The sequence below is a fragment of the Sciurus vulgaris genome (genome assembly GCF_902686455.1).
Source record: "Sciurus vulgaris genome assembly, chromosome: 13".
NCBI lineage: Eukaryota > Metazoa > Chordata > Mammalia > Rodentia > Sciuridae > Sciurus > Sciurus vulgaris.
In genome coordinates this window covers 73,960,180-73,978,460 of record NC_136474.1, presented here as the reverse complement: position 1 = coordinate 73,978,460, position 18,281 = coordinate 73,960,180, and positions in this window count along the sequence as shown.

The following is an 18,281-nucleotide window of genomic DNA, read 5'->3' as shown; positions in this document are numbered from 1 at the left end:
TCACACTAGAAGCGTGCTTCCTCATTTGAAGGATCCTTTTCCTGTGATTGTTCTTCGCCCCTCAGGCCTTGGGGGAGCTCAGTACTTCAGAGAAAAGGAAAGAACAGGCCAGGGCATCAAGGTAAGACAGGAATGCTGTTGCATGAGGCTCCCAAGCTAGCAGTCATGACAGAATTAAAAGTGGCCTTTGGGTGCTGCAGATGGGTTTGCCAGCAGATGGGTGGGGTTTGCTAGCAGGTGGGGGTAAGTGGGGAGCATCAGGAGATGATGTCTCAAAGGATTTGGGGCCTTTTGCTCTGAGGAGCCCCAGGATCATAGCAGGCAAAGGTAAAGCGATCAGATTGAGCTCTCCCACCGCGGCTACTGCCCAGGCATCAGACCACGCCTGTCTGCAGCTGCGTGCACCCCGCTCCCTTGGGAGACTCCAGATCCCCGCTCCTGGCTTCTTCCTTGGCTTTCTTGGCAGGATGGGCTGGAAGGGGGACAGCCCAGAGCAGCAAGTTCAGTTCAGAGGACACTGTGATGATTCAGGAAAAAGGAAAGAAGGGAACCTTGGTGGGACCAATTGGCAAGTACTTGAGGAGATGAGGGCCAAAGACCAGGAAGAGCGAGTGGAGTGCAGGGTCAGAGATGTGTCTCCCTCTTTCCTGACTGGAGCAGGAAGTGGAAGGGTGCGGGGTCCAGTCCCCATGCACACAGGGGAGGGAGAGCCGTTGTGAAGAAGGGACGCAGTCATTCAGGAAGGTGATTGACTCCAGAATCCTGTGGGACAGGAGGATGCTGGAAGAAGGCACTTGGTACGAACTGTGCTTGAATTTGTCCCCCAGACCCAAGACTTGGCCAGAGAGAAGAGAAAGCTCTGGAGGCCTGGGCCAGACAGTCGGGATTCCAGCTGCAGCCCCACCACCCGCAGCCGTGCCACCTCTCTGGGCCTCACATTACTGATCTCTGAAGTGGGAGTATTACTAACCCCTACTGTCCCGGTGGTTGCAAGGATTAGATGGCAGTGTGTGCATGGTGTTTACCGGAAATACAGTTGGCCAAGGTAGTGCCGGGAGAAAGATGGCTGTGGTTATTTCAAGAGACGTCTACTAACAATTGATTGAAAGACCAGGACTATATAAATGTAATTGAATAAGTGATACTCCATGTATGTATAATATGTCAAAATACACTCTACTGTCATGTATGTCATGCATATCTAAAAAGAACAAGACAGCGACCACCAAAAATCAGGGTCCCAGGATGCTCAGAATCTGGAGAGGGTCATCCTGGGTTGAAACTGCCAGCTTCTCATTATATCCTCATGTGGCAGAAAGAGAGTGAGGGAGTCTCTCTGGGACCTATTTGATAAGAGGATTAATCCTATTCATAAGGGCTCTACCCTCATAACCAAATCATGAAGACTCCCGAAATTACCACCTCCCAATACCCTCCCGCTGGGCAGTGGGCTTCAAGAGATGAACTTTGAGGGGACACAAATATCCAGACCACAGCACCTTCCAACTAACTACCAGTTAGGGCTCCTGGAGACCTGAACAAAATATTATCTCTGAAGGTGCCATGTAAATGGCTCTTCATCCTATGAACCTTACCTCATTAAAAAAAAGAGAGAAGGTGAGACAATAGTGATGACTCCATTTGCCTGAGGCCCTAGAGTAGTGTGATTCCAGGAGCAGAGAGTGGCATGGAGACTGGGGGTAGGGGTTTAATGGGTGCAGAGATTTAGCTTTGGAAGGCGACAAAGTTCTGCAGATGGACAGTGTTGACACATTGCATAACGAGGTGAATGTGCTCAAAGTCGCAAGCTCAGCACTGGGGGTCCCTCAGGGTAAAAGTCCCGAAAGCTAGATTTTATGTCATGTGTACTTTACTGTAATAAAAATAAATTTTAAGTTGTGCCAAAAAGTAGAGTAGGTGCGATAGCATCAAAAAAAGCAATGGAATGAGAAAAGAAAAGGCTGGAGCAGAAAAGATGATGGAGATAAGGTGCTTTCATCTAATGCTCTGCACAAATAAAATTTATAATTAAGAAGATGGTCTGGTTCTAAGAGTTCAGAGGCTCATTTCAAAACTCTGACTTCCCTGACTTCACAATCTGCAGTTTGTCAAGCTGGTGATGATCTTTTGTGTAGCTCTGGACCAATTCCTGCCTCAGGCACATAAGCAACTCCAAGGTGTCTAAGAGTGGTCCCTGCCCTCAAGAGGCCTCAGGTCCAAGAGGACAGAGGAGAACGAAGGGGAAAGCGTTTCAAGAACCAAAAAGCGTTGTAGAAATCACTGTAGAAAATAGGTTTCTGAAATGAAATTATGGCATTGACTGGTAAATACTTGGAACTGGAGACTATCATGCTAAGTGAAGTAAGCCCATCCCAAAAAACCAGTGGCCAAACGTTCTCTCTGATAGGCAGATGCTAACACACGATAAGGGGCAGGACTAGAAGTACTTTGCACTACACAAAGGGGAAGGAAGGGAGGGAGGCTAGGAATGGAATAGGAAAGACAGTAGAGTGACTCGGACCTAACTTTCCTATGGTCATGTGTGAATACATCCTCACTGTAACTCCATGTCATGTACGACCACAAGAATGGGAAGTTATACTCCATGTACGTATGATATGTCAAAATACATTCTACTGGCATGTATAACAAAAAAGAACAATTAAAATTTTTTTTAAAAAAAGAAAGAAAATAGGCTTCTGGGTAGAGACTTCCGTTTCCTGTCTCCACCTGAGGTACTGTGCCTCAGTTGGGACCTGCATGGCTGGTTCTCCCGTCACCTTCTTGGTAAAACCGGCTGCTGGGTTTGGGCACGGGGAAAATGGCCCCTCCTGCCACACTCCACAGGCTTGGGACTCCTGCCCCGACTTCCAACATATTCAATGACACTTTTCTCTCACAGTAACCCCAGCAGAGCCCACTGGGGACCCTCCCCAAGACCTCCCCATCACACACACTCTTTCATTCTTCCCTCCAATCAAACAGTCCAACAAACACCTCTTGACCCCAGTCAGTGACAACTAGTTCTCTCATTCCTAGCAATAGCTGCTGCTGGGGACATCTAGGTGGTCTCCCCTACTTGTGTGGGGGTGGCTTCTGACCATTTGAACACATGTGGTGAGAGGGTGGAGGCGGGGACTCACTGGGTGTCTATTTCTGCACAGTTTCTCCCAAGATACGAGTTAAAGCACAGACCCAAGGGCCCTCTCTGCTGTCCTCTTCTCCCTGCTCACAGCTGCCTTTCCCATTCAGAGAAGCCCCTGGCCCTTGGTGCCCACTGGAGGGAGAACTGGGCATCAGCAGCTTCCCTTCATCTGCACCCCAAGATCACACTCTACTGCCACAGTAGGGGGCATCCTAGGAGCCTGAGGCGCAAGCAGTTCCCTGGGGATGTGGGGCCAGCCTGCCCAGGAAAGGAAGAGGACACTCCTGGAGGAAGAGGGAAGCCCCAAGCCCAGGGAAACTCAGGGAATATTTCTTCTCTTTCTTCTTCCTCCTCCTCCACCTCCTCCTCCTCCTCCTCCTTCTCCTTTTTCCTCTTTCCCTTCCTCTTCCTTCTCCTCCTCCTCCTCCTTCTTCTCTCCTTCCCTCTTTCTCCTTCTCCTTCTTCCTCTTTCTCTCTCTCTTCCTCCTCCTCCTCTCCCCTCCCCTCCTCCTCCTCCTCCTCCTCCTCCTCCTCCTTCCTTTTTTTAAATTAGGTAGCATGGTATTTTTATTGTAGTTGTGATTGTGCTCTTTAAGGTTTTAGGAATCTTCATGGTTTTTATTAGTGCATTATAACTATTCACAGTACTGGGGTTCACTGGAACATATTCGTACATACACGTAACATAATTTGATCAATCTCATTCCTCAGTTCCTCCTCTCTCTTTCCTCCTCCTTCACTCTGCCTGCTTCCTTTATCTACTGGCCTCCCTTCTATTATTATTTTTTTAATTAGTGCATTTTAATTATACATAAAAAGGGGTTCATTGTGGGATATTCCCATGTGGACATAGTAGGATTTGGCTTTGATTTTCTCACCTCCTTCACTCCGTTCACCTGCCCACCCTCATCTGCTCTCCCTCAAGCCCAAGATTGGCTGCTTTGCCCCTTTCTTAGCTCCCATATGCATAGCTTCCAGCCAGCATGTCTCCCCCAGAGAGGGCTGCTCTGGGGGCTGCAACCTTAGGCTGGTGATGTGGAAAGAGGCCTGGAGCTCCTGGGGGCTTCCCTCCAACTCCTTGGGCGAGGTTGAGATCTGCATGAAGGGAGCTGTTGGGAGTCCCCCTGTCCAGGCTGGGGCAACCCCTAGATACCAGCCATGACTGCACCATGTGCCACAGCCAGGGCAGCGGGAAGAGAGAGTCTGGCGATGCTGGTGGAATCATGAAGACAGAGCAATCTTATATTCTGAATAAACGTTGAAGGGAGAGACCCATATGAGCCCAGCGAAGTGATACACACTATAATCTCAGTCATGTGGGAGACTGAGGCAGGAGGAACACACGTTCCAGGTCAGCCTGGGCAATTTAGGGAGACACTGTCTCAAAATAATTTTTTTAAAGGGCCTGGGGATATAACTGCACCCCTGGTTCAGTCTCAAGCACCAAAATTAAAAAAAAAAAAAAAAAAAAAAAAAAAAAAGAATTCATTTCTGCAGCTATGACCAAAATCCAGAGAGCCAATTCAGGGACTCTTGGAAAGGTGTCTCTAAATTCCTCAACTCCCTGCCTTTGGCCCAGGAACCCAGGCCCCAGCAAGACTCCACAACTTGGCAACTTCAAGCTCTCTCAGTGGGGTCTGCAGGAAGCGGGGCAGGGAGCTCTGACTCAGTATGTCTCCCACCAGCGCCAGAAGGGCCCACAGTGACCTTTCACCCAGTTGAATCCTGCAGCAGCCCTCAATCAATGTGGCCTTAGGCCAGCCCAGCAGAAGTATGGGAGGTTCCTATCTCCTTGGTTTCTTTCCAGAAAGGTCCTAACACCTTCCTTCTGTTCCACCAGCCTGCCCCTCCTCACCTGCACCCCTGCCCTTCAAAGAACCACACTGTTACAAAATGCACGATGTTTCGGACCACACGGGCAGCTCTGGTGTCGGTGTGGATGGGACCAAGAGGGAAAAGTCAGTGTATGTGCCTGCCCCATGACACAGACAGGAGTGGGCCACATCAGGAACACAGAAGAAAACATCAAAACATGACCCAGCTTGGCACCTGTCAACCAACCAGACTGCAGCCAAGCATGACAGCACCCGGAGAGAGGACCTCAGCCCAGCGCCCAGTCAACTCAAGTGCTTCAAAGTGTGCCTGAATCTTGTTTTCCATTCTGCAAAGCAAGACCAATACCATGCATGTGTGAGTTTGTCAGAATGAACTCAACTACCACATATAACTCTAAAGCTCTAATAAAAAAAAGACGAATAAAAATCCCAAAGAGAAACCGAAGTGTTCCCTGATTTAATTATAGCTATGATTATGGCAATGATTGTCCCATTGCTTAGTTAATCAGCATGGATTTATTGATCACCTACTGTCTGCCAAGGACATCATACACGTTGCCTCACTTCGTCTTCACGGCAACCCTGAAAGGTAGACATTCTTATTCCCATTATAAGGATGAGGAGGCTTTGGTTAATCATTTACTGGAAGTTCCATTACTAAAACATGACAATTCACGCGCAGGTTTAGGGGCCCCAAAGCTCAGGCTCTTTGCGCTGTAGGACTCTGCCCTGGCTCTCTAGGGCAGAAAACACACCCAAGAGATAGATGCGGGTGGGCGGAGCAGTTCACATGTGGGTGATACTGATAATAGGGGGTCACCCCAAATGGTACCAACTCATGCAAGGAGAGTTCAGCCTCTGGGGAGATCAGCAGGGCCCACATTCAGGGAAGCCCTGAGCAGGAGGTAGGATCTGCCCAGGCCTTGCATAGGAGGAGGTGGGAGAGACAGGTGAGCAGACAACAGAATTCAAGGCCCAGTGACCAGCAAGGCCTGGAACCTCCTGGGGCCTAGGTGAGGGCTGGGCACACTTGGGGAGCAGGAGGAGGAAGTTGGGCTTGGTAGGTGTGGCAGGTCACAGGGGCCTACAACAAGTCTCCAGGAGCGTTCTTTCCTTCCAGAAACTGTGATATCCCCATCCCCACCCCCACCACGGCATGATTCCAGTTGGACCAAATTTACCTCGATCTCCTGCAGCCTTCCTCACCTCCGCCAGCCATCCTGTTGGGGGTGGCGTCCCCTCCCATGTTAGTACCCAGGCCTCCAGGTTCTTCCACGGTCCCGTCGATTCCCACTGAGGGTGAGCACTATAGAATCCAGGACCCTCACAGTTCTGCAGATGAGAGTCCAAAGTCCAGGGCGCGGCAGTCCCCGCTCCTCTGGAGCCCACGGGGGACATGCCCGCCGTGCCTCTTCCCAGTCTTTGGGTTCCTTAGCTGGCACCTCCTTCACTCCCAGCTCTGTCATTTTCACATGGCCTTTTTCTGCACGTCTTCTCTCCTCACAAGGACACCAGTCATTGTGTGTACAGCCTACCCTAACCTCGTCTCAATCCATAACTGATTATATCTGCAAAGGCCCAATTGCCAAATAAAGGTATATTCTCAGATTATAGTGAACTTGAATTTGGGTGGGGACACATTCAACCCAGTTCGGAGGGCCAGGGTGAAAGTGAAGAGAGATACAACCTCAGAAGTAGCAGTGGACGCACGTGGCCCTTGGGGCTTCATCCGGGGACAGTGTTGGAAGGTGGAAGTGTTCAGGTCAGAAAGTTACAGGCTAGAATTAAGCTTTTAGAAAGCTAAGCTGACTTCAGCCAGGCATGGTGGCACGCGCAGCCTCAGCAACAGCGAGGTGCTCAGCTACTCAGTGAGACCCTGTCTCTAAATAAAATAGCAAGTAGGACCAGGGATGTGGCTCAGTGGTCAAGTACCCCTGAGTTCAATCCCGGTACTCACCCCCCCAAAAAAAAAGAAAAAGAAAAAAGAAAGCGAAGCTGACTTCAGAATAGAGAACAAATTAGATGCGGACAAGACCACACAGGAAGCTGTCCCGGCAACTCAGGTGAGGAATAGCCACAGACAGGAGACAGAATCAGCAGTCTTGGTGGTGATTTGGAAGACAGAAGGCAGGAAGGGAGCCACATTTTGTCCCCAAGTTTCTGAATCAGGCAACCTTTAAAAGAGGGGACGCAGGAGGGGAAAGGAGATCCAAGTGGAGACTGCAGGCAGCTCTGGTCTCGGAGCTAGGGGGGCTCCCGGGGCTGGACCCTGAGCCCACAGACTGGTCCTGGCACGAGAAGAGAATGATGCCCCAGGAGCGGCGTGGAGTGAGGAAGGCTCAGAGCAGGCCTGGCGGAGAACCCACGCGTGGACTGGGCAGAGGCAGACCCGCAGGGACACAGCAGGCGGGGAGGAGAGGCCCGGCTGGGGGGCACACAGGGACCATCACGCCTCTTCCCTGACCCTGCCCTGGCCTCGAGCACAGTGCCCTGCCCACTCCACCCCTGGACCTTCAGCCGGGTGGGAGGATAGCGCCACAGGCACACGGTCCCTGCTTATTTACTCAGGGAAGTTCTGTGCTTTTGTTACCTAATCACAGCCTGGACCAGGCGAAACCTGCTTTTCAGTCCATCCCTTTCCCTTTAAGCCTAGGACCAACGTGCCGGGTTACCCAGAGCCTTCCCCTGTATCGTCCCTGGAAGGCACTCCAGTTCTCCAGCTGCTCCCCCAGCACAGGTGGCTACTACTCACCGGTAATGGAGCTGTTCCAAACCGAGGAGAGCTGTAAACGGAGAATGGACAACCGGTTTCAAAGACCTAGTGTGAAAGTAAATGTGTGGTATCTTAGGAATACTTTTTACATTGCTTGCATGATAAATAATATTTAATATGTATTGGATTGATTAAAATGTATTATTAAGGTTAATTTCACCTGTTTCTTCTTAATTTTTTTAACATAGCTACTAGAAAATCCGAAGTTACATGTGCAGCTTGCATGGTGTTGCTGTTGGAGAATGCGGCTCAGAGGTTTCCTGGGAGGCCAGGACTTAGCTGAGACAGGAGACACAGAGCAGCTTCCCTGTGAGCACATGGTCATGGAGGGGGAGGGTACACCCTTCTTGGGTCCACTATTTCATGGGGTTTTGTTCTACTTCTCATAACTCACAACTGTTATTCTCTCATCACCCCCATTAATTTTTTAAATGAGAAAACCAGAGACCAAATTTTAACTCAATACCTAAGCCCATAATTTTCCCAATTCTTGATGGTACCAAACCCAAGGGTTTAAATAATGGACTTCAAGATACCTATCTTCAATAATAATATATCATCCACAGTATCTCCTTGGCTCAAAAAAAAAAAAAAAAAAAGCCACTAGCACTTTCTTTTTTAAATTTTTTAAATTTTATTTGTTGTAATTAGTTGTACATGATAGTAGAATGCATTTATACAATTTGATAGATCCTACACAAATAGAGTGCAATCTCTCATTTTTCTGATTGTACATATTGCAGGATCACATTGGTCATGCAGTTATACATGTACATGAGGTAATAATGTCTGTTTCACTCTACTATCCTTCCTTCCCCCATACCCCTTCCCCTCCCTTCACTCCCCTCTACCTAATATAAAGTAACTCAATTCTTCTCTATCCCCAACCTTATTGTGAATTAGCTTCTGCATATCAGAGAAAACATTCAACCTTTGGTTTTTTAGGTTTGGCTTATTTCACTTAGGCTGATATTCTCTAACTTCATCCATTTACCAGCAAATGCCAGAATTTCATTCTTCTTTAAAGCTGAGTAATATTCCATTGTGTGTGTGTGTGTGAGTGTGTGAATGTATCTATATACACCACATTTTCTTTATCCATTCATCTTTTGAAGGGTATCTAGGTTGGTTCCATAGTTTAGCTACTGTGAATTGAGCTGCTAAATTAACTTTTTATTTTTAAATTTTGTTTAAATTTGGAATATGTCATAGTGGAGGCATCATAAATACAACCAAATGTGTATGTGGATACCTAGTCTTAAAAAAAAAAAAAATAGATGTTGGTGAGGATGTGAGGAAAAAGGTACACTCATATATTGCTGGTGGGGCTGCAAATTAGTGCAGCCACTCTGGAAAGCAGTGTGGAGATTCCTTAGAAAACTTGGAATGGAACCACCATTTGACCCAGCTATCCCACTCCTTGGCCTCTACCCAAAGGACTTAAAATCAGCATACTACAGAGATACAGTCACATCAGTGTTCATAGCTGGTCAATTCACAATAGCCAGATTGTGGAACCAACCTAGATGCCTTCAATTGATGAATGGATAAAGAAATTGGGAGATATATATATATGCGCAATGGAATATTACTCAGCCATAAAGAATAATAAAATTATGGCATTTGCAGGCAAATGGATGAAATTGGAGAACATCATGCTAAGTGAGATAAGCCAATCTCAAAAAACCAAAGGATGAATGATCTCGCTGATGAGCGGATGATGGCACAATGAGGGGTGGGAGGGAGGCAAGAATGGAGGAAGGAGGGACTGTATAGAGGAATAATTGGGGTGGGAGGGGCAGGGGTAGAAAAAAAACAACAGAATGAGTCAAAAACTATTACCCTAGGTAAATGTATGATTACAGAAATGGTATGCCTCTACTTCATATACAGAGAAACAAGAGGTATCCCATTTGTTTACAATAAATATAAATTTTTAAAAAAGAAAGAAAAGAAAAACTCAAATACTAGCATTTTATCCCCAATCCCACCCTCCCTGTTCCCAACACTCAGACCCTTCCAAATCAGTACACAAAGATCTGCCTTTGATTGACATATATCATGTTTAAATGAAAACTTTTTTTTTTTTTTTTCTGTGCTGGGGATTGAACTCAAGGCCTAGAGCCTGCTGGGTATGAACTGAGTTACACCCCAGCCCTGGAAACAATTTTGTTCATTACAAAGTCATACTCAAATTAGGAACCCGAGCTCCGAGAAGTCACTTGTTTGCTTCAACAGCAAGTGACAGAGAGAACAGGAACCAGGGCACCTGACCTCAGCCAGAGTTCACCCCTCTTAGTGACCTTTCAGTAGCCCCATCTATAAGAGTGGAAATAATTCCCCCTCCTGGGAAACTGACATGGAGATTAAATGAGCTAAAGAAACCTGGAAAGCACAATTCAAATGCGAAGTATCCATGTTTTTATCATGATCGTTATTGAAAGGTTTCGCCTGAACCCTGCCAGGGCCTGCTGTGAGGTGAGGGAGGGAAAGCGCCCTGCCCGTCAGCTGCTCTTCCCTTCCCAGCCCAAGGGAAGCCCCTGGGCACATGCACGCCCCTCCCCTGGGCTGCTCCAGGCCAGGAGACAGGTCCTGGCTGCCTCTCTCAAAGGTCGGTGTCCTGAAGAGCTCAGGCATGGCTGCTCACTCTCCTCAGTTCCTCATCCAGTGACCACCGGTCCAGGGCCCCCAAGGATCGGCCTCCCCATGGAGGAGACTCTGCTCACGGGGCGAGACATAAACACCGACACCGGCCCTGGAAACCTGGAGCGAGGTGAGTGGAAAACCGTCCTCAGGGTGGAGCGGTGGCTGTTTGCATAGCGTCGGCCACAGCCTGACGTTTTCCAGGCCCTGGCCCAGCACCGTGCAGAGGGCTGGGCGTGGGTGGCCAGATGTGGGGGACAAAGTGGACGAAGGAAACCGTGGTGAAATGAGGTTGGGACCGGAGTCCCCTCGTACCCTCCGACAAGCCGCTGCTGGACGAGGCTGCAGAAGCCTCCCTTCGCTTGGCGCTCTGCCCCACCCGAGCGTCTGGGAACTGCTTCTTCTCGCTGTTTCCTGAGTCTCCCCTGGTTCAGGGTCTTGAAAGGGAAGGAAGAGAAAACCAGTTCTCCAGGGGGAGAAAGCAAACCCAGACTCGCCGAGCTAAGTCTAGACTGTTGGCTGCCTCACGTGGACAGGCTCAAGGTGTCTTCCCAGCATCTCTGGTGCTGGACACTGTGGTCCCCAGACAAGCAGGGAGCCCCTCTCCAACTGGAGCTTGCCCAGCAGCTTCCTGGAGCCTGTGAGCAGGGCCCACGGGACCCAGAGCCTGTGCAAAAGCCGACTTTCTTTACATTGGCTCTGCAGCTGGCCAAGCCGCATGCTGCCTCCACCCAGGGCGATGGAAGAGGGATCCACCCACCCTGTTTATAGAAAAGGTGTGGGAAGCCAGAGGACATCCTTGTCCTCCTCTCAGGGAGGGCTTTTCCTATCCTGCTGGTGTCTGAGCAGATGTCAGCCTAGACCAGCCCAGGCACCCCAAGTGTGAGAGCAAGAAGTTCATTCCAGGCCAATGAGATGACCAGATGGGGAAAAAACACACATTCTAATTGCCTAGAATAAGAGCTCCTGAGAAGATGTCCAAGGGAACTGGAGTTTTAAATATTTTTTTAAAAAATAAAAACAGGAAGGAGGATACAGCAAACTGGTTGTTACAACTGTGTTGATTGACACAATGTGCAGGACGTTGACTGGGGTTCAGTTATGTTACACAGTCCAGTTAAAAACTTGGATAAGCAGTCAGAATGGCAATCACAAGAATACAAGCAATAATAAGTGTTGGTGAGGATGTGGGAAAGAGGCACACTCATACATTGTTGGTGGGACTGCAGGTGGGTGTGACCTCTTTGGAAAGCAGTATGAAGATACGTAAGAAAACTTGAAATGAGACCACCATTTGACCCAGCTATCCCACTCCTTGGCCTATCCCCAGAGGACATAAAATCAGTATACTAAATTGACACAGCCACGTCAATGTTTATAGCAGCTCAATTCACAATAGCTAAACTATGGAACCAACCTAGATGTTCTTCAATAGGTGAATGGATAAAAGAAAATGTGGTACATATGCACAATGGAATATTACTCAGTCTTAAAGAAGAATGAAATTATGACATTTGTAGGTAAATGGATGGAACTAGAGAAAATCATGCTAAGTGAAACAAGCCAATCCCAAAAAACCAAAGGCCAGATGTTTTCTCTGATAAACAGAGGCTGATCCATAGCAGGGGATGGGTAGGGAAGAATGAAGGAACTTTGGATTGTGCAGAGGGTAGTGAGGGGAAGAATGGGGAGGTGGGGATGGGAAGGATGGTAGAATGAGACAGACATTATTACCCTATATACATGTATGAAAAAAATTTTTAAATAAAAATAAGTTGAAAAAAATCAGATGACAAAAATAAGAACTGGGATAAGGGGAAAAGGCTATCCCGGGTAGTTTATTATCTTTATGATGTCAGGGAGTCAGCAGAATCATGCCATGCTAGGTCAGAAGGGCATAGGTGACCGCAATCCTGTACCGCATGTTTTTCCCGGGCTAAAGAATTTTGTAACCTCATTTTGTGACATTTTAAATCCTTCCTCAGCAGTTTCTTAGAAGGTTCAACACATACTTATTATACAACCCCAGCAAGGCTACTTCTAGAAATTTAACCAGGAGGAATGAAAACACATGTCCACATAACACCTTTACACAACTGTTCATAGCACCTTTACCTAAAATTGCCAAAAAATGGACGCAAGCCTTCAACTGAGGAATGGATGAATAATTATCCACATAGGGAAAAACTCGGCAGTAAAAAGGAGCAAAGTACTGAGGTTTGCCACAAGGATGAATCTATTATGCTGAGTGAAAGACACAAAAGGCTAACATCCGACTTCATTTAAATGACAATATAGGCAGGGCGAAAAGTGGGCGCTAGGGAAGCTGACCACAAAACAGCCAGGAGGCTGGCCACCATGGACATCCCTGTGTCCCAGCTGTTCAGGAGGCTGAGGCAGGAGGATCGGGAATTCAAAGCCAGTCTTAGCAAATTAGTGATGCCCTGTTTCAAAATAAAAAAATAAAATAAAAAGGACTGGGGATGCGGCTCAGTGGTTAAACACCCTGGGTTCAATTCCTTCCCAGTAACAAAAAACAAAACAAAACAAAACGAAACAAAAAAAGTGGCAAGATGTAGACCAGCCTGGGTAACTTAGCAAGACCCTGTCTCAAAATAAAAAGGGTTGAAGATGTAGCTTAATCTGTGTTAGAGCACTTGCCTAGCATGTTCAAGATACCAGGTTCAATCCTCATTGCTTAGAGAAAAAAAAAAAAAAACAAGAGGGAACTTTTTGAGGCCATAGGACCTCAAAAAGCAGCTATGGATAGGATCTATATCCTGTCTGGATGGTGGTGTAGATTATACACTGCATGCATTTGTAGAAACCTGCAGGACTAACGCTAAAGTGAGTGAACATCACTGTATCTTTATACACTCACCTTGATCAGAAAACTCATGTCTCGGTTGAAACTCATGTTTAATTCCATGGAATCAAAAAGCACATACACAAAACCATTGCTTATATTGCACCAAGCATTTGATGGCCTATCAACAGGTATCTCTTGAATAAATGGTGGTATAATATAACCATGTCAAGGAATAGAATTTAGTCATTTATTAAAATGCATTACATATTTTTAAATACTTTTTAAAATTGGTTTTGTTGTGGGTTTTTCTTTTCTTTTCTTTTCTTTTTTTTTTTTTTTTTTTTTTGTAGTTGTTTGTTTTGTTTTTTTGGTACCAGGGATTGAACTCAGGGGCATTCAACCATTGAGCCATATCCCTAGTCCTGCCTGTTTTGTTTTGTTTTTTTACTTAGAGACAGGGTCTCACTGAGTTACTTAGCACCTTGCTTTTGCTGAGGCTGGGTTTGAACTTGGGATCCTCCTGCCTCAGCTTCCTGAGCCGCTGGGATTACAGACCTGTATCACTGCACCCAGCTAATATATATACATATATATAAATATATGTATATATGCATTTTTTTCAGTTGGCAATGAACCTGTTTTATTTATTTATATGTGGTGATGAGAATTGAACCCAGTGCCTCGCATGTGCTAGGCAAGTACTCTGCCACTGAGCCACTACCCCCACCCAGCATTATACATTTTTAAATGTATATACAACATGGCTGTTAATGTGGCTCTCACTGTGGAGGGATTTTTCACATTGTATTAAGAATAGCATGGAAGAGAATGATGATTTTTTTTTTTTTTAAATAAACCACAAGTTAAGCAACAGATGAGTTGTAGGACAGGTGTGCAGTCACGCATCACTCAGCTTAGGGGATGTGCTCCGAGGGCCCTGTTCTTAGATGAGTTCATCCCCCATGCAAAGAGGTTTCACCCAGACTGAAGATTTGCTCTGGCAAGTATTTTCCTCAACAATCAGCTCATCTAGAGTTTCCAAAATGTCTCCAGCAGCCTTCATATCTGCATTTGCAGACTCTCAACATTATGCAATGAGTAACGCTACCCAGAACTAGAAGTAAATTCAACATCTTTATCAGGTCCAGCCTTTTCTTTCAACATCACATACAAATTCTTGCTCCAGCTATGATCACCTTGGTGCTGAGAGGGATGAGCTTCTGCATCTGGTCCTCAATCCAGGCCATTAGAAGTTTTTCCATATCTGCTACAGGTCCTTCTGGAATTTTCACTAGTCTCTCTGCCTCAGTGAAACAGACCCTTTTTCAGCTTCCATCACGCTGTGCCTGTTCAAGATCACAGCTGTGGAGGAAGAGGACATGCCTGATGGGGGGCCGTGGCCATCACTGGTTTTCCATCTTTGCAGTCCTTAATCACTTTTTAATTTCGTTTCCAGTCCAATCCACCTCTTGCTGGCAACATTAGCAGTAGGGGACATGGTGAACAAAGCCGCACAAAATTAAATCAAGAGCACGATGAGCATGGGAGGTGAGGCTCCTGCCAGCATCACGCAGGGGACTGTTTTGCGGCACACTCTTTCAGTAAGTAGAAGAAATCATTCCAAAGTAACAATAAAAGCACAGTAAGTGCATGAGCCAGTGACAGCCATTTGTTACCCAGCACTGTGCACTGGGCATAATTGCATGTGCTGTGCTCGTATGTGACTGGCGGTACAGGAGGTTTGTCTACAGCAGCATCACCCCAGACATGAGTCGTGTGTTGCACTAAGATGTTATGATGGGGCTGGGGGCATAGCTCAGTGGCGGAGGGCTTGCCTAGCACACACAAGGCCCTGGGCTCGATCCTAGCCAAAAAAAATATTAGGACATTATCGCTTTTTCGTTCTGTTTTGTTTTGGTACTGGGAATTGAACTCATTTAACCACTGAGTCACATCCCCAGCCTTTTTTTAAAAGATATTTTATTTGGAGACAGGGTCTCACTGAGTTACTTTAGGGCCTCACTGAGTTGCCAAAGCTGGCTTTGAACTCGTGATCCTCCTGCCTCAGCCTCCTGAGCCGCTGGGATTACAGGTGCGCGACACCATGCCCAGCTAAAAAGACATGATGACTACAACTAACACTCGGAGGGCATTTTTCAGCTCCATTATAATCTTATAAATCCGCTATCAAATATGCAGTCTAAACACATGATTTTTGTATGCAAAGATAGTAGTGGAAGGTGTACTAGTCTGTTCACATTGGTGACCAAGTTGGAGTGAAGAGGTGAGTTAAAAAAGGAAGGACAGGGTGAAGAGGAGAAAGGGGAGGAGAGGAGAAAGGACAGAGGGAGAGATGGACCTAATACTGGTTGTGGCTCTGGACCTTTCCCTTGCTGAACTCTCTCCTCCTTGCCATTGGGACTTAATGATGTCTCAGTCCCACCAGGAGAGGAAGAGAAAGAAAATTTCAAAACTCTCTCCAAGAGACCTGTTCCTTCCTACCAAAGAGAGCCTAGGACTGACATCACTCAGTTCTGCTTAGCCAGGTCCCAACCAGGAGGACAAAGAGGGCTTGCCCCTTTGCTGTGGGCTCCAGCTCCAGGCAAGGCCAGCGCTGTGGGGAACGCCTGGCAGGGAGGCCTTGGGGAGAGGAAGCAGGCCACAAGAAGAGCTGCTGTCTTCTTGGGGACGGGAAGCATCCAGACCAGATTTCCGAGAAGCTGGAGCTGAGCCAGTCATTCCCTGATGAACTAACTCTGGAAACCAAAGAATTACTCAACAAACCCTAAGGCCCAGCTACCACTTAGCTAAGCTCTGCACGTGTTGTTAGGGAGAAAATATGGGGAAATATGTGTTATACATCAGGAAATGGACCTCACAGGTTAATGATTTCATTAGGGAGACAAGAGGATTGCATTTGTGAAGGAAAGAACACTTAACAAGTGTTATATACCCTAATAGAGCTCAGAAAAGCGGGGTCAGGTGAAGTAATTTGTGAAGTAACAGTCCCTGCATCCCACTTTTTTTATCCTCTTTGCCTTAACCAGTTCCCACACGTGTCAAGCCCCAGCTTCCTTACCAGAGAGAATTTGTGTGGGCGCTTGGTTTTCCAAGGTGAAAGCTCAGTTCAGGAACACGGCTTTTCTAGACTAAAGTTGGGACCTCCAGATTAATGGGGACCAGTTTATGGGAACCAGTTCCCTGAAGTGCCCAAACTGAGGGGCCCTCAGGAGGCTAGACCTTGGACTGTGGACTTGCCATTGAAGTCCATGGCCTAAAGGTAACAGGCAAGATGGAGAGCAGCAGAGCTCTGGAGACGACACCTGCTGGGCAGGGGCATATGTGATGAGTATGGACGAGTGACACATGGCAAGAGGGGCCTGGAACCTTTACCCAACACAATTCAGGATTAGGGAGACACCCAAAAAATACTCAGGTTGAATTCCTGAACAGTCCAATGGGATGGGGACATAAAATCAACACTGAGCTATTTTGGAAAAAAATAAAGAACTATATTGCTTGAGAACCTAAGTCTTCCAGTCCTGACAGGTCTAGAGGTGGGTATGGTGGATGAGGTAGGGCTCAGCCTGGTCTTGGCAATAATAGATAGGGCTTGGGAGGACAAAGGAAGAAAGCAGAACAGAATGAGCAAACTGGTGAGCAGGGACCGTGGAAAAATGGGCCTCACTGAAGGGTCCAAATTAGAAAGCAGAAAGCAAGCTAATTTCAATGTCTCTGCTCCTCTTTATCAAAGTACATCTGTCACTGAGCACCTACCTGGACAAGGCCTTAGGCTGTCTGCAACATGTAGGGAGACCTGAAGTGCATGGACTGGGCCTTGTGAGCTCAGAAGCTAAAGAGATAATATTCACTCATGAGAGAAATACATCCAAGACAGGGCCATGTTTGCCATGGCGATCTTCAATGTGCCTTTGTTTATTCAGCCAAATCTTCCTGAGCTCCTTGTCCATCCCATGCTAAGCACTAGGGACACAGATGCAAACAGTCCATTTCTCAGGTTCTACCCTGGACAAATGCAAAGAATTCATGTCCAGCTGAGGAAGTTCTCCTGGAACTGGTGGGTGTCTAGAGAGGAAGCAGGTATTCCACACCTGTGGTTTGGCACTTGGGACTGATGGCCCATGGACCATCCCAGGGCATGTAGGGTAAAATGGGCTGAGTGGGCCAGTCTGAGAAGAAGTTCTGAATGATAGCAGAGGCATGTGAGGCTGAACACCCTTGGGAGCAGGTGATAGTGCCCTGTTTGGCACTGAAAGATCTTTGCAATTTAGGCAGTGGATCTCTGGACTACTTAGGATTTCTGATGAGCGGTGGGTCCCGAAATGTGCCCCACAAATGTTCCTGCCACTTCCAAAATGAATAGTAAATGGAGCTAGCTAATGTGGGGTTAGCAGCCTAGTTATCTAGTGGCCAACTCTGAGTAACTACTGTCCTGAGTTCCGGCCAGTGCCAGACACTGAGAGCCTAGGGGGGCCTTCAGCTCTCCCCAGCAGGACCCTTGCAGCCTGAAGGAGCTCACATGTGCTCTCTGAATAGCTGATTCCAGGCATTCCTTGTTCCTTCCAATTAGATTAGAAGAGACAACAGAAAGCCCCCATTACAGAATCTTCGGTTCCCCATCACCATCCAAAAAGGAGAGGGCGGTAGCCCCTGTGGCCCACAGCAAAATCTAAGTACACTCCCTGAGTCCTGGGGGTCCTCCGATGGAGATGGGGCCAGCAAGGTCTGGTTGATCACCAGCTTGGCTGCAGGTTGCACAACATATATCTTTAGGTGCCTCCAGCAGGGTGTATGCATGTATGTCTGTCTGTTCTGTTCGGTTCCTGGGCACAGGGTGTTGGGTAACCCAATCTCAATGTCACAGTCCACCAAGCAGCCAAAGGATTGCAGCTGGCCTTGCCTTTGAGGGTACCCACGAGCAAAGCACCCTGTGAGAAGGTCATTATCCCCACGAACCCTGACGTAATGAGCAAGTTGCACCACACGCTCGCTCTTCTCACAGAAGGTCCTGTACAGCTGAAATCCAATACCAAAGCAGCCTCGTCTTAAGCTGTG